The sequence below is a fragment of the Suricata suricatta genome, chromosome 3, assembly GCF_006229205.1.
Source record: "Suricata suricatta isolate VVHF042 chromosome 3, meerkat_22Aug2017_6uvM2_HiC, whole genome shotgun sequence".
Classification (NCBI taxonomy): domain Eukaryota; kingdom Metazoa; phylum Chordata; class Mammalia; order Carnivora; family Herpestidae; genus Suricata; species Suricata suricatta.
Genome location: NC_043702.1, coordinates 63,451,949 through 63,466,724, shown reverse-complemented (window position 1 = coordinate 63,466,724; position 14,776 = coordinate 63,451,949). Strand labels below are relative to the sequence as shown.

At 38.7% G+C, this 14,776-nt stretch overlaps 1 protein-coding gene across 6 annotated transcripts in view; it reads right to left on the bottom strand.

Annotated features, from left to right (window-relative positions):
• Window positions 1-14,321, bottom strand: part of LOC115287755 (sodium channel protein type 1 subunit alpha) — a 142,238-nt gene extending 127,917 nt beyond the window's left edge. For all 6 annotated transcript variants that reach the window (XM_029934451.1, XM_029934453.1, XM_029934455.1 and 3 more), the window contains exon 1: window positions 14,251-14,321. The gene's annotated coding sequence lies outside the window, so the exon portion shown is untranslated. The remainder of the gene's footprint in view (window positions 1-14,250) is intronic.
• Window positions 14,322-14,776: the final 455 nt, after the last annotated feature.

Genomic DNA, 14,776 nt, shown 5'->3' with positions numbered 1-14,776 from the left:
TGAGCCTACATAATTAGAACTGCTTTTTTACTGATTCTAGTCTAATGTGTTTCCCAAGGGGGAGTCTGGGTGGCTCAGTCAGTTAGCAGCTTCTGACTCCTGGTTTCAGCGCAGGTCATGATCTCATGGTTTGTGAGGCACCACCCCACATCAAGCAGAGCTCTGTGCTGACAGTGCAGGCAGAGCCTATTTGGAATTCTCTCTCTTTTTCTCTCTCTGTCTCTCTCTCTGCCCCTCCCCCGCTCACTCTTTCTGTCTCTTTCTCAAAAATAAACTTTAAAAAAATTTTTAAATGTCTCTCAAGTAGCTAGAACCAGTGTTTGTAAGCAAAAAGAAATATATTTAAAATTTTATAAAAAGTTTCTAAGAAGTCACTAAAATTACTTCTGATTTTCTCTTTCTGGTGGTAAAGGAAAATGAGTAGTCAGGTTTACTATAGTTGTTTTGTTTTGACCTCACCACAGTGCTGTATTTTATTTTTTTAAATGTTTCTTTATTTTTAGAGAGAGAGAGAGAGCAAGGGGAGGGGCAGAGAGAGAGAGAGAGAGAGAGAGAGCAAGAATTCCAACCAGGCTCCTTGCCACCAGTGCAGAACCAGATGCGGGGATTGAACTCATGAACTGGTAGATGCTTAATTGACTGAACCACCCAGGCACACACCTACTTTTAATATCACAGTGCTGTATGTTAAAGTGAGGGAGAGATGGAGGGAGTTGTGGGATCACGAGGGAGGTCCTCAGATGATGTTCTGGTCTCCCCATGCCTTCTCTACCATTCCATCCAAAGTAACGAAAGCCAGAATTTAATTAGAAATCCACAGATGACCATTTCCAGGGATGCATTTACTTCTTGTTGGAAGATTCACTGCAATTTTCTTTTAATTACATAGGCAGCCGTTAGTGTTAGAGAAGCAAACAATGATATCCCCAAACCAAACAGATAGGTTTTATCGGCATGATACAGTAATAAACAAACATAATTTCTTGAAAGGGAATTAAATAGATGAATACAAATCATTTGATGAGGTCAGCATTGCAACATTATTTCAAAAGGACATTAAATTACAAAATTACTTTCTGTCACTCCATATAATATTATTCTTTCTCTGTTATACAACCATTCAAGCAACATTTAAAAAAATTACTTTTGTCTTCTATGAATTTTCAATTTTAAATCCTTTATTATTTGGGGGCCCTGGCTTATTTTTGGTCTTTTTTTTTTTCTTCTGCTAAAGTGTAAGAGGTCATTATCAATATTTACTGAGGATGACATCAGTATCATTTCTCATAACAACAAACTCATTGCCTTTCACCAAATAAGCCAGGAGCCATCACATCCTTGGTACTTTGTTTTCTTCCTTTCCTCTCTGGCCTCATCACCCTCAACCCCCTACTGGGCACCTCCCTCCTAGACTCTGTCTCCTACTTTCTTTGAAAACAAGAACTACATCTTATTTCTTATTTTATTTCCAAACGTACTATAGTGTTCATGGTTGAGTTAAGGTACTTTCTAAGGGTGAACAGGTGACATCTGCTGACTACCAATGAATCAAAATTCCAGAATGAAATTCCACTAAGATTTACAGGCAGGACTTTTAAAATCTCATTAAACAACTTTTAAACAACTTTTAAAATCTCATTAAACAGACCATCAATTAACTTAAATCTTTACCACTGCTTCACAGATAGGCTCGTGATGAGCCTTAAGGAATTGTGGCATTGGAAAGTTCTCAGAGATCATCTAGACGAGGGCTCTTATTTTGGATAGAAGGAAAGATGTTACCATGAGAGATATGACTTGTCCAAGGTCACATAGCTAGTTTTATACCACAAAAGTCCATTCAAATTTTTCCACTGTCTAACTATGAAGGAAATTAATATTGAGCAGGTGCGTCAGCACATAAGAAGCAAAATGGAAGTGAGTGGAGTATTTCTAGAGACTCCACCATTGATTTTCACTCATGTTTTGACAGAGAGATGGATGTGATGATGTGTGTGATTGCAGTTATTGTTTAAGAAGGTGATGGACTAACCAACATTGGTTTTAGCAAAGGGTAAAGACAGTGACCGTCCTTCAGTCTAGCTCCACATGCTGATCTTAAATATTAACCACAGAATGTTCAAGCTCAAGGGCATGAGCACCAGATAGTCAGAGTGTAACACTGATGGCTTTCAGGAATGCAGATCCCAAAAGAATCCCAGGAAATATCCAGGAAGCAATTGATCCTAAAGTTCTACAATTTCTTTGTAAAGCTAAAATGCAATCTAAAAATATTTTTCTGTTTCTTTAGTCTCATAAACCATATTTATATGGTCATTAACTTTCATATATTGAAACAAAATTTAATGTTTCACATGCCTGAGTTTTATGCCTCTTTCTTTAAATACATAAAAGCTTCATAAAACTTTGGCTCTAAACAAGATCAAAGTACATCCCAATATTTAAAGCATTATGTTTAGATCTACTGCCACAGTAGGATAAAAAAAGAGAAGAAATATCAATGTAAATGAAAAAAAATACATGAGCAATATAAAAAACTAATTTACTCCTTTGGGTTCTATTCTATGCTACATGTGCTCTTTCCCTTCTCTTAGATCAATTAAACATTTGCCTGGTCTATTTCATTCAGCAATTTCCCCCCATTGCCACGAAGAGTTTACTACAGCTAGTGCTAAGAAAAATATGGTTGGTTACTTATTGGAACCACCATACCAGTTTGCTATTTTAATATATCACTTGAAGAGGTTTAATTAGATTTTTTTATGAAGAGCTCTTACTTTACACTAAAAGAAATAGCTGATATTTATGAAGACAATTCTTTATTTACAAAATCAAACTGAACTTTGCCATAACTTAGCATAATCAAACACTTATGAACATCTTTTTCCTTTCTTGTTCAAAGGCCAAGAGCCATTGCCTTTACCATAAAAAGCTATCCATTATGTCTGCATATATCATTTGAATTAGGTGCTGCCATCTGCCATGTTTTTCTGGGAGATTTAACACCTTTCCCACATCTCTAGGGAATTCTAACCTTCAGAAATCCATTCCCAAACTCGTACAAATGACACATGATTATGTCTCTTGGGAAAAGTAAGATTTTCACTGTGGGTCAAATAATGGGCAAAGGTCAGTCAGGGCCACTTCAGAGCTTCACACTCTTTAAAAGAGATTGGTAAAGTCACTGGGGCAGAAGGTGCAGGAGGGTCAGGTGATCACCATATTTAGCCTCGTCCCCCTCAATCTCCTTGGAGATGTTGCAGCCTGTGAAATGAGTTGCTAGTTCTAGGATCGCCTCCATTCCTGTTGGCTAGCTGAGCAGCAGGATGTCCTAGCCACACCTGGCTCACTTGGGCTCGGATGTGGGACGGAGGCTGGGCAGTGGCACTTCCAAGCTACGTGCAGCCTCCTATACCTGCTCATCTACAGTCAGATAAAAAAGACTGTCTCCTCACTACGGGGGGTGAACTACTTTGAACTAGAACTACTCTGTATGAATATTTCCCATGGCTCTTGATAAATAAGGAAGCTCAGAGGACAATACACTTTGAAAATCTTTTGCATTCTGGTTATTGTCATTATATCAAAACAATCTGTTCCTCCTCCCTGTGGGAAAGAGCAGGCTCAACAAACAGGAAAGGTCTCCTGTGGGTCTGCACTTCTTAAATGAACACATATAAGATGTGACTACATTTCTGCTCCCTCCCCACCGCCCCACTTACTCTTTCTGCAACTATGCAAATACAGAGTGTAAATCTTTCCATAACTTTAACAATGATGAAACTCAGAAATCATTTGTCTTACTTCACTTTGTAGTTGCTGTCCCACAAGTCAGCAGTGCCTTTACCCACATCTTCATCAGCCCAGAGTCTCCTCTCTGGGGCATCACAATAGAGTTAACCTTCCTGTGAAACATCTATTGCTTTAAAATTTTGTGCCTCTGACTTCATCAGGATCCTGTCAGGAAATAGATGCACTCAAATGAAGATAATTTAATGGAGAAACACTTCACTGTGTAGGTTAGGCTGGTTCACAAAGCACCCAGGAACTAACAGTAGAGAAAACCAGGGCCCCTCCTGAGTCTTAATGGGTAGGAGAAGGAAACAGTGACACCAGGTCCTAGTGAGAGCTAGAGTTTTGGAAGACCCCAGCAGGAGCTTTACCAAAGAAGAATGCAGCCAATTAGGCTAAAAGGTGGGGTGTGGTGGGGAAGATTCTCTGGGTCCTACTAATGCCTGCCTTGGGCTAAACCCAAAAGAACCCAGAAGACAAGGGCTTCTGGATTATGTCTAACTATGGAAAGCAGCCTTTTGGGAGCTGAAGGTCTTTCCCCTGACCTACCAATTGTCCCACTGCTCCTTTCTTGGACCTTGCATTCTGCATCTCCTGCTGGGGAGGCCCCTCTTCTGTGATCGCACCTTTTCCTGGGCTCTGGAAATGTTGTCTCCATGCACACATTTGGATGCCCCCACTGTTGCATGTCCCTGGCTGCCTCATTATCTGGTTTTGGCTTTCTTCAGCCTACTCTGTGTAGAGTCCCTTCATTCACGCTGTCCTGATTAAAACTTCCATTCCTTTGTAAGCATCAAGCAGATGACTTGCTAGTTCTATCAGATGTGAAAGCTGGTGGGAAAGGGGGGAAAGTTGTGTATCTTATTTTATCTCTGAAAACATTTTTTCTCTTTGTTTAAAAAACAAGTACAATGAATTTAAACTATTTTACAGAAATGAATACAGTCTTTATGATAAGAGATTCTGTTTACCACCTTAACCCTTAGCACAGTCCCTAGTCTTGGTAGGTATGCAGAAATAAATACATTACTATTCAAAGATTACTATTTTCAAATAAATTCTAACAATGATTTAAGAGGAATACTAATTAAATATTCCAAGACCCTAAAGCTTCATGACAATCTCAATCTCATGAAATAGATACCATTATCATTATCATGATTTTATAAATGAAGAAACTGAGACGCAGAATAGTTGAATAATTTGGCTTAGGACACACAGTAAGGAGATGATTAAGTATTGTTTTGACCAACACTCTGTCCTCAAAGCACCCAACCTTAAGTAAGTTCATACTGTTTTGTTACACATAAAACTCTCTGCAATATCACATTATGAAAAGCAAGATAATAGGTCTCTGGGATCCAAGTTCAAAGGCAAACAAATGGGAGATGACACATCTGCTCCTCATTGAGCTGGATGACATCACACATGCTCACAAAGACTGTGATGGAGGAAAGGTAGTTCTACCACTGGCCAATGCAAGACAGTTTTTAGGTGTATGGTAGATCCACAGCCCGGATTTCTATGAAACGTGTTGAGGGGTATCATGTGGCAGGGTGGGAGGGTGGCAGATGGCAATTCTTCCTTCTCACTTGTTTTAGATTCTTCAATCTTCCAGAGAATGTAAAAGAGTATAACTATATTTGGAAATACTCTCAACAAGTCAACAAATAAACTAGACACATGAGCGGCAGAGTGGAGAAGCTCTCCTCAATCTGGCGGTGCTTTAGTTTCCAGAGGCCCACATTTGTTAAACATGGAGCGTCTCAAAAAACAGAACTGCTGATCCTGAACATTTGACACTAAGATTGCTTTGGCACAGCTTCATGTGGCCAACCTCATACTCAGTGAGGACTCTTTTTCTCAGCTCATTTTCTAAAAACAAGTGCTTTCTGGCTCTGCTTCATATTTGTGAAGACACAAACCACACAAAAAAACATGATACTCTAAATTTTGAAGCCTCTCTTCTCAAAGTGTGGCAGGGGGCTCGCTGCAGGGGCATTTCTTGGGAACTTGTGGAAATGCAGAGTCCTGGGCTTTCCTCCTCTTCACTAAAGCAGAATTTTAAAGCAGAATTTAAAGCATTTTAACAAGATTCTCTGGTGATTTCTGTTCACATTAAAGTTTGAGAATCACTATTGAAGAGAGTACTGTTGGCAATGACATTCATAGAGGCTCAGCTCCTAAGCCTGCCCTCTTCTCTCTGCACCCAGAGTGTGTAAATCAGCCACTGCCCTTCCCACTGTCCCCTAAGCTTGCCCACTGGCCTTTGGAAGGCATGCTCTTAACAACTGAGTCCGGTATCCCTTCCCCTCTTCTACCAAGAAAACCCTTATCCTACTCTTCAAATAACATTTTGCATGTCACTTGACCTCTGTGTCCCTTTAAATCAAAACTAACCTTCCTGTTTCCCTTCCCCCAGGCCCATTCTGCAGAGGCAATCACTGTTAATGATTTCTTTTGAGTTTTATTCTGAAATTTCTTGTGTATATTCAAGCATCTGAAATAGATGTTTTGTATATTTCTTTTCAGAAGTGACATCATGCTATCTGTTGATGTATACCTTGTTTGCTCTACATAATTTATCTCAAAAATTTCCCTTGTTATTATGTAAAGAGTATTTTGGAATGCAGATAGAGGGATACACCACACATCTATTTAATCAGTCTTCAGATGTTAAGCTCCTAGGCTCTTCCCAGGTTTTTGGTTTCACTTGTTTTGCTTTGTGGTTGTTTTAAACAATGCTGGTGTCAACACCACTTTCCAAACATTTTCCCCACGTGGACAAGTTTTTCTGTGGGATGTCTTCTCAGGCAACGGCTCTGCTGAGTGGAAGGGCATGGGTCTTTTAACTTTGGTACATATTGCCAGGCTTGCCTCCAAAGCCATGGCACCTTTTCACATTCCGGCAACAGCATCAGAAGCTTTTCTCTTTGTTAACTGGGAAGTGAAATCTAGGCCACGTCTTGACTTCGCCTGGGGGGTTTCCCAAAGGAATTTATGAGGAGAAGCACAGCCGTGTGGAGAAGAGAGAGAAGGCGCGTTCTCAGAAGAGGAGATATCATGTACAGACAGGTGTGAGGTTGGGTCTGTGGAAGTGGCTAGAGTTTAGAGAGTTGGGCAGTTGCCAGCACACCCAACTGCAGAAGGAAAGATGGAACCGTGTTCACACGGAAACCAGGAGAAGTTGATGTTGAGATGCTTAAACCAAATATTGTCCTTTTGTTTTCACCAGGCTGAGGGAGCCATTTACTTGCTATAAGGCTCCTGCCAATACTAATAGCGTCCTCCTAATTGGCTTATTTGCTCCTAAAACCACTTCAGACAAAGTGCATGTGTGTGAGGGTGGACTAATTGTCAGGAGGACACATTTCATAAATCTGGAGACCAAAACACTTCTTTCTGATGTCCTGATTTTGCTGACAGATATAAATTTTTCTCTAAAGTTTTCATTAGAAACTGTACATTTGAAACCAAAACACTCTTTTATCACTGTCCTGTTAACTTCTCCTAATCTTAGATAATCACAATGATATTCTTTAGGAAATTTCATGTGGAAGATTGATACCTGTACTATTTTTCTTTGCTCTCCAAAATGAGACTCCCAAAAGAATAGTGATAACTCTTCTGGATATCCTATCTCACTATTTCACTTATTGGACATAAAAAATAAGTATAATGTCACTTTATCAGAGTACCATAATTTCATTAAAACATAAAAATGATTAATTTCTTACAAACCAGCTTTTATTTAACAAACAAATTCTGGATTCTGAGATACATATGTGACTAATGATGCATTTTAGGAGAGATTATTAAAATGGTAACATTAAGAGTCACAAAATTTTCTTCAATCATCAGTGGACACGTGAAATAGGTCTATTACATAAAATCATCTTGGATTTGGTTGATATGGGGATGACTACATCTCTGAGTTAATCTCATTTACACAAAATGTTAGAGTTAGAAGAAAATCTAAGGAATTACTTAATTAGGCTCTCAGTTGTCAAAGAATTTACCTTAACTTGATAGAAATTTGGTTTTTATGTTTAGGTCCAAATTAGTTTTCAAGATAAATTAAATCAAGTGCAATTTCAAATTTCTTTTCCAGTGATACATACTTTACCCCTTAATAGTTGTTTTTTCTACTCTAAAGAAAAAGTTTCTACATTTATGAGGCTTTTCAAATCTCTCAAAGGATTATTTACCCTGAGAATATAATTTTTTTAGGACAGGGGGTGACATTTAAGAAAAAGTATAAAAATGCTGGACACATGATTGGCTAGTTATCTTAGGATACTGCATGTTTAAAAGTATCTTTAGGGGGCAGAGGAAGAGTTGGTAATTGTCCACTTGTGGCTAGTCTTGTCCCATCTCTTCACCAGTCCTTGACTCAGTTCTTTGAATATCAGTCCTTGAATCCAGCAACTTTGAGTCCCAGAGTTTGTTCTAATATCAATGTCTAGTTGTTCAAAGAAAGTTGAAAGGACTCCTTGAGACAGCCTGACACATTTGGGAGTGTATGATGCCAAATTTTATAAAGTATTGTTTTCTGAACACTTTTAATATGTGAAAGACCCTACTTAATATACATTATGTTTTCTAAATTCTTACAAAAAGATAGGATAGTTCTTACTTGGGAGCTGAAGAAACAGATTTTCAGAGAGCTTACACAAATTGCCTGTCATCATAAAGCTAATAAGTGGTAAGGAATGGGATGGATTGACAACTTGTACCCCTAACTCTACTGAGATAGAATGTAGGGTTGAGCACCTCCACTCTCAACAGGGAACCATAATATTAAGCTGAGTCACAGGTTCAGACAAAATGGCATTCACATATACTACCAAGTTATTTAGAATTTACTGTATTTAATATGTGTTTAAATTATCTTCTACTATTGAATACATTTTTTTTAATAGTCTAAAATGGTGTATGTGTGGTGACTACATTTATAGCAATGAGCATTTAGTAATGCACGGAACTGTTGAATTACTATGTTGTGCACCTGAAACTAATAGAACATGCTGTTTCAACTTCCCTAATAAAAATAAAATAAAATGGAAAAAAAGATCTTTCAAGTTCTCCCGGGGTATTTACTTTAAGATCAGATAAAGTAGGAAGTGCCTGTGTAATTCTGTTCTTGGGAAACCAGTATTTTAAAGGAAGAATTTATACTTGATGTAGGAAATAATTTTTCACATTGTAAGTCTGAGAAAAATCTCTATATCAAACCCAAAAGATATTTTCTTAAGGTAAATAAAGAAAGTAGCATGAAAGATTGACTTGTAAAGAGCTCCAAATATACTACAGCCTTACATGAACCTACCTCTTCCTTTTGGAAGGAAGTCTTTTTCTTCTAGATCTCATATGCAAGTTTCTACTTAACTTGGTGGGACAAACAGTGTTATGTAAAGTATGAAATATAAAGGAACTAGATAGCCATGCAAATTACTCAATATCTATTCAACAAATATTTACTGAGACTCAGTATTCACTCAGCACTGTGCCATGTACTGGGGCACAGCAGTGAGAAGAGATGGTTCCACTTTGTCTATTGAAGAGCAAGCAGATGGCTGGGTCATTGCAGTAACTCCGCTGAAGCTCAAGTTAGGTTAAATTGAATTCAGTGTCATCTCTTAAAAAAGGGAAATAATCCCATTCTCTTGGAGATTTTGAGAGCATTAAGTAACATAATACATGTTCCAATAGCTAGGATGATAAATGTTGTACTGAGGGGATCATGGGTGGCTCAGTCGGTTAAGCATTCAACTTTGGCTCAGGTCATGATTGCACAGTTTGTGGGTTTGAGCCCCGTGTTGGCTCTGTGCTGACAGCTCAGAGTCTGGTGCCTGCTTCAGATTCTGTGTCCTCTTTCCTCTGTGCACCTCCTCTATTCATGCTCTGTCTCTCTCTTTCCAAAATAAATAAACATTAAAAAATTTTAAAAAAAATAAATGGTGTGTTTAAATCATTCCATAAGTACTTTAATAATACATATAAAATAATTAATTAAGTGTAGGGGCTCCTGGGTGGCTCAGTCGGTTAAGTGTCCTGCTTCGGCTCAGGTCGTGATCTCACGGTTCGTGGGTTCAACCCTGTGTTGGGTTCTGTGCTGACAGCTAGCTCAGAGCCTGCTTCAGATTCTGTGTCTCCCTCTGTCTCTGACCCTCCCCTGCTCATGCTGTCTCTCTCTGTTTCTCAAAAATAAATAAAAAACATAAAAAATTAAAAAAAATAATTAAGTGTGTTATACAAATAAATGTATGACAAGTCAGGGAAAATGTATTAATCCTAGCAAATAAAGCAAAGAATTGGTAACACATAGCAGCTGTTATGCTGTCCAAATTACTTTAGAAAAGGAAGACTCTTGAAATAAGTCTTTATCAAAAAACACTTAGAAGTTATACTCACCAATGTGTTCAAATTACATACACTATTGAGTCTTGCTTTATGGAACCGGCGGGAAGAGAAGTAGATTTGACATCTGAAAATCTTGAGTTTTATTTTCTTATCTGTAAAATGATAATGGTAGTGGACCTACTGTATAGGGTTGCTGTGGGTTTTGGAATGGATCATGTCTATAAAATTACTTGAAAATACAAATATAATCATTCAAATATAAGCTATTATTTTTGATTGATTAAGATATAGTTATTTAATACATTTTTATATTCATGTTTTAGATTAAGTCTCTTAATTCACAAATATCTTAGGACACAATTTGACTTTATAGTACAGTGTCCTTAAAGAATTTCTAACACTTGAGAAAAAAATGTGTGTGTGTGTGTGTGTGTGTGTGTGTGTGTGTGTGTGTGGCTTACCTATTTCTTCCATAATGTCTGGACTGAATTGCTGAACTGTTTGAGGCCGATACAATTTAAAATTCTGAAACTCTAGCATGCAAATGTGTAATCTTAAGGGCCAATAGCTATTATTCAGTATGACTTTTGAAGACATGTAAATTAACTTAAATATCTGTTCCAGTCCCATGATTTTATGATTTTATGATTATATAATATGACCTCAACTGGCTTCCATGAAGGGAAGGTGGTTCTAAACTGGAAACCCTTGACCTAAGTTCTTTGATGAGTCTGGGCTTAAATCTGGATATAAGAGCTGTGGAATGTTGGAAGGCTGTGCACACTAGAAGAATTTGGGAGCTTTCAGAACATCTTGTGGGAAGGAGCTGAAGACTACAGACTGGAGAGAGAGCAGAGAAATGAGGGGAAGAGCACAAATCCTTAGTGAAAGCTATCAAACCCACAGACGATTGGTATAGAAAAACGTCTGAGAGAAACTCATGACAAAAGGAATCTAGGTCACTTTTTAAGCATGATGACATAGCACACATGGAACCAAGACTACAGACACAGAGGGTGATACAAGATTTTAAGTCCCTGAGAATTTGAAGAAGAAGAGTTTGGACTTTCACACACTGTGGAATCAGTAGGTATTTGAGCAAATTACGCATAGATTTTCAAGAGGGCAAAGAGGCCTCAGCTTATACATGGGTTACACAAGAGATACATATATACCCATTTATTTTATTGTTTGAACCTGCCTGTTTCCAAAAGGAGAAATAATGCGTTTGTTGTACTGTTTAGTATAATGGAACTTTACATAGGGGAGCTAACCTAGGACAACAATTCACAAATGGGGGGGGGGGGGGGGGGGGGGAATGAGGAGGTGGGAGGGGCAATTTTGCCCTCAGGGAACATGTGTTGACATCTAGAAACCTTTTTTTTTGAGAGAGAGAGAGTGCATGCACATGCATGAGCAGGGGAAAGGGGTAGAGGGAAAGAGGGGTAGAAGGAGAGAGAGAAAATTCGAAGCAGGCTCTAAACTCAGCACAGACCCTGATGTGGGGCTCGATCCACAACCATGGGATCATGTCCTGAACCAAAATCAAGAGTTGAATGCTCAATTGGCTGAGCCAACAAGGTGCCACTAGAAATATTTTTGATTATTGCAATTAAGGGTTGCCAGTGGTACCTTGCAAGTAGAGGAGAGGGATGTTGTTCCACATTATATGATGTACAGAATAGACCCCACAATAGAGCTATCTGACCTCAAATGTCAATTGTGTGGAGCTGAGAAACTGTGACGTGGGCCAACCTAATATTCTACAATGAGAAACGGAACATCAGAGAGGGTCCGTGATGTGTGCCAAGTCAAAACAGTGAGCAAGAAGTCCCTGCTTCCTGAAGAGATGGAGGAGATAGGTACTTCACTGTTTTCTCACCACATTGTGTAAGTTCCAAAAGCTAAAAATGGAACTGCTGGAAAACAAAGCTTCTTATGGACAAATTTAGGTTGAAGATGTACTAAGTACTTGCATAAATCCTTAAAACAGATACCACTTACATTGAGAGATCTGGGCCACCAGAAAAATAGAGAATTCACTTATGTAATATACAGTTGACTGTTGGTAGTAAAAACTATTTTCATGATATTTAGCCAAAGTTCTGCCCAGCATCATGGTCCTCAAACTTGGGCATGCTTCACAATCACCTGGAGGGCTGCAACCCCACCCCTGAGGATCTGCATTCCTAACAAGCCCCCACGTATGCCTGTGCTGCTGCTGCTCAGGGAACCACAGTTTGAGAACCGCTGGCCCAGCATTTGGTAGGTCCTCAATCAATGTTGACTTAATATTATAAGTACTTAAAAATATAATCTCACGAAAAATGTTACCCTCTTTTGGCACAGATTAATGAATAATGCTAATTCACACTTAGAGGAAAATAATCTACAGATAGCAGAACCAAAACTAACTTTAGACCTCATTTAACTCATCTCTTCTACTTTAGAAATGAAGAAATGAATATAAATTGTTTAAGTTTTATTAACAGGAGAAAGAATCTATATTAGAAAATGGCCAGTAAATGCAGTCTTAAAAGTCATTTATAGACGTTTGAGTATTACAAGTATTATCTTAAAGATACATGAACTCAATGATTGTAAGTACGACTAAATATGTATGCATTATTTTTAACATTTTGTTTATGAGGAATATTCTAAATGCCAAACTGAGTAAAACCTGGTCTGATGTGGCTCTTATGCCAAGCTAAGTTTATGGGGAAAATGCCTATTGACATCAGTAATATAAAATCAGGCCCTGAGGGACCATAACTGTCTCTTCAAATTATTTGGGAAAACATGCCCATGTTTAATTAAATATAGTATAAAATGATAAGCAATATAATTTCATCATAAATAATCAATGTGCTACTGTTAATCATGATTAATTAACACAAAGTGAAAGGTATCCTGCAAGAAATTTATTTCAGTAACATTCATTTTCATTCCTTTAATTCAAGAAAAATAATGCCAGAAATTTCAGATACTTAAAAGCTACCTGTCTGCCTAGTGAGGGGGCATCATTAAACCACCCCATGCCAGTCCTCACTTAATGAACATTGAACATTCAGATTCCCGTTTACCTCTTTAACATCATGAAACACTTTACACAGCCTTTCTTTCCCTGACCCATGACATCCTGTCCAAGGCACGGAACTTCTCTTGCCAAGGGCATACAGGAAGCCAAATCTTCTCCAAGTGCTGTTTCTGTCTTCAACGTTTTAAATGCCCACCTATCTTTCAAATTAGGTGCCATCTGTTCTACCATGACCTCGGGTTAAATCTTATTAAAATTCCTTGCCAATGTCACACCACGACTGCAGTCTTCCTCTGCACTTCTCCAGGCTTTTCTGCAGCATCCAGTAAGAGCCTGCTATTTTAACTAATTCCCGTAGCAGGACACAGTGTGAGAGTCTAAAACAGAATAAACGCTATACAGTTTCTAATTTTACTCATGGAGTGAATAACTTTCCATGTCAAACCTGGGATCCTGCCTCCAGGTCCCTAGACACAGCACAGTTTGAACCAGGACAGTTAACCCAACATCATTCAGCGCTAGTATCAAATGGCGCTTTTACTGCAGTATTCACCTTGGAACTAAGTAGGCAGGATTTATTATTTGTCGAAGTCCCGTAACTGCCAGGTTATGCGGGCTTCCTTCTCATATTATTATCTCAAACAATCACAGCAGAAGACAAACACAGGAAAATATAGGGCTTATTTACAAGGGAAGCAAATTTGCAGTCAGACAAGGGCAACCTAAAACCGAGAACTGCAGTAAATCTCTTAGAGCTAATAACGGTCTCCTCTAACACCTCCCAGCAAATGGATTGTATTCAGTGTTTAAACAGACAAATCAACATTCATTCCTCGATGGCTAGAGATGATGCTTCATAAGCAAATCCTAATTTATGATTCATTTGCTCCTTAAGGGTCTTAAAGCTAGGATTGCTTCAAGACTTCCTATGCTCATTCAAGCATGCTGACAAAACGGGAATCCCTTAGTAATTTCTCTCTCGGCACCTCTCAGCATAGCTGACAGGCATCTGCCAACACTACAGCATATAAACCACTGAATCATGCAAAAATATTTACCCCCAAAAGATGTGGTAAAAGCTCAGCTTCCTCCAGCTTCCATAGCCCCTGAAGTGTTAATCTGAAAGAACAGTTCCATGAGTTTTCACAGGCCAGCAGTGTGTCTCCTACACTTGACCTAGACAGCCTTACATAACGAAGCGTCGGGGCTGGGGAGCTCGCTGAATGTCATCACCAGCAAGAGTAAGAAGTATTGGCAGCAGCAGGCAGGCGGGCAGGCTGGGAGTTTGCATGGGAATCATGAAATCTTGTCTTTCTCGTTTGAAATGTTTTGGAAGGAGAGTTAAGAACAGCCCCGAAACTGGTCTTGTTGTTTTTGTGGGAAGAATGACCAGAAGCATAAAAGCTAGATTTTCCAGCAAGTGCAAGACACCTCTTTTGGTGTTTGCAGTAAACCTAACAGAATGAACTGCTGTCTGCAAAGTGCTGTGCCACGACACCTAAAATGAAGGGAATGGTAAAGCCAAGTAATGACTCAAAGGCTGCCACCGAGAGCTTTTGTCTACCTTTAACTCATTGTGGTAAG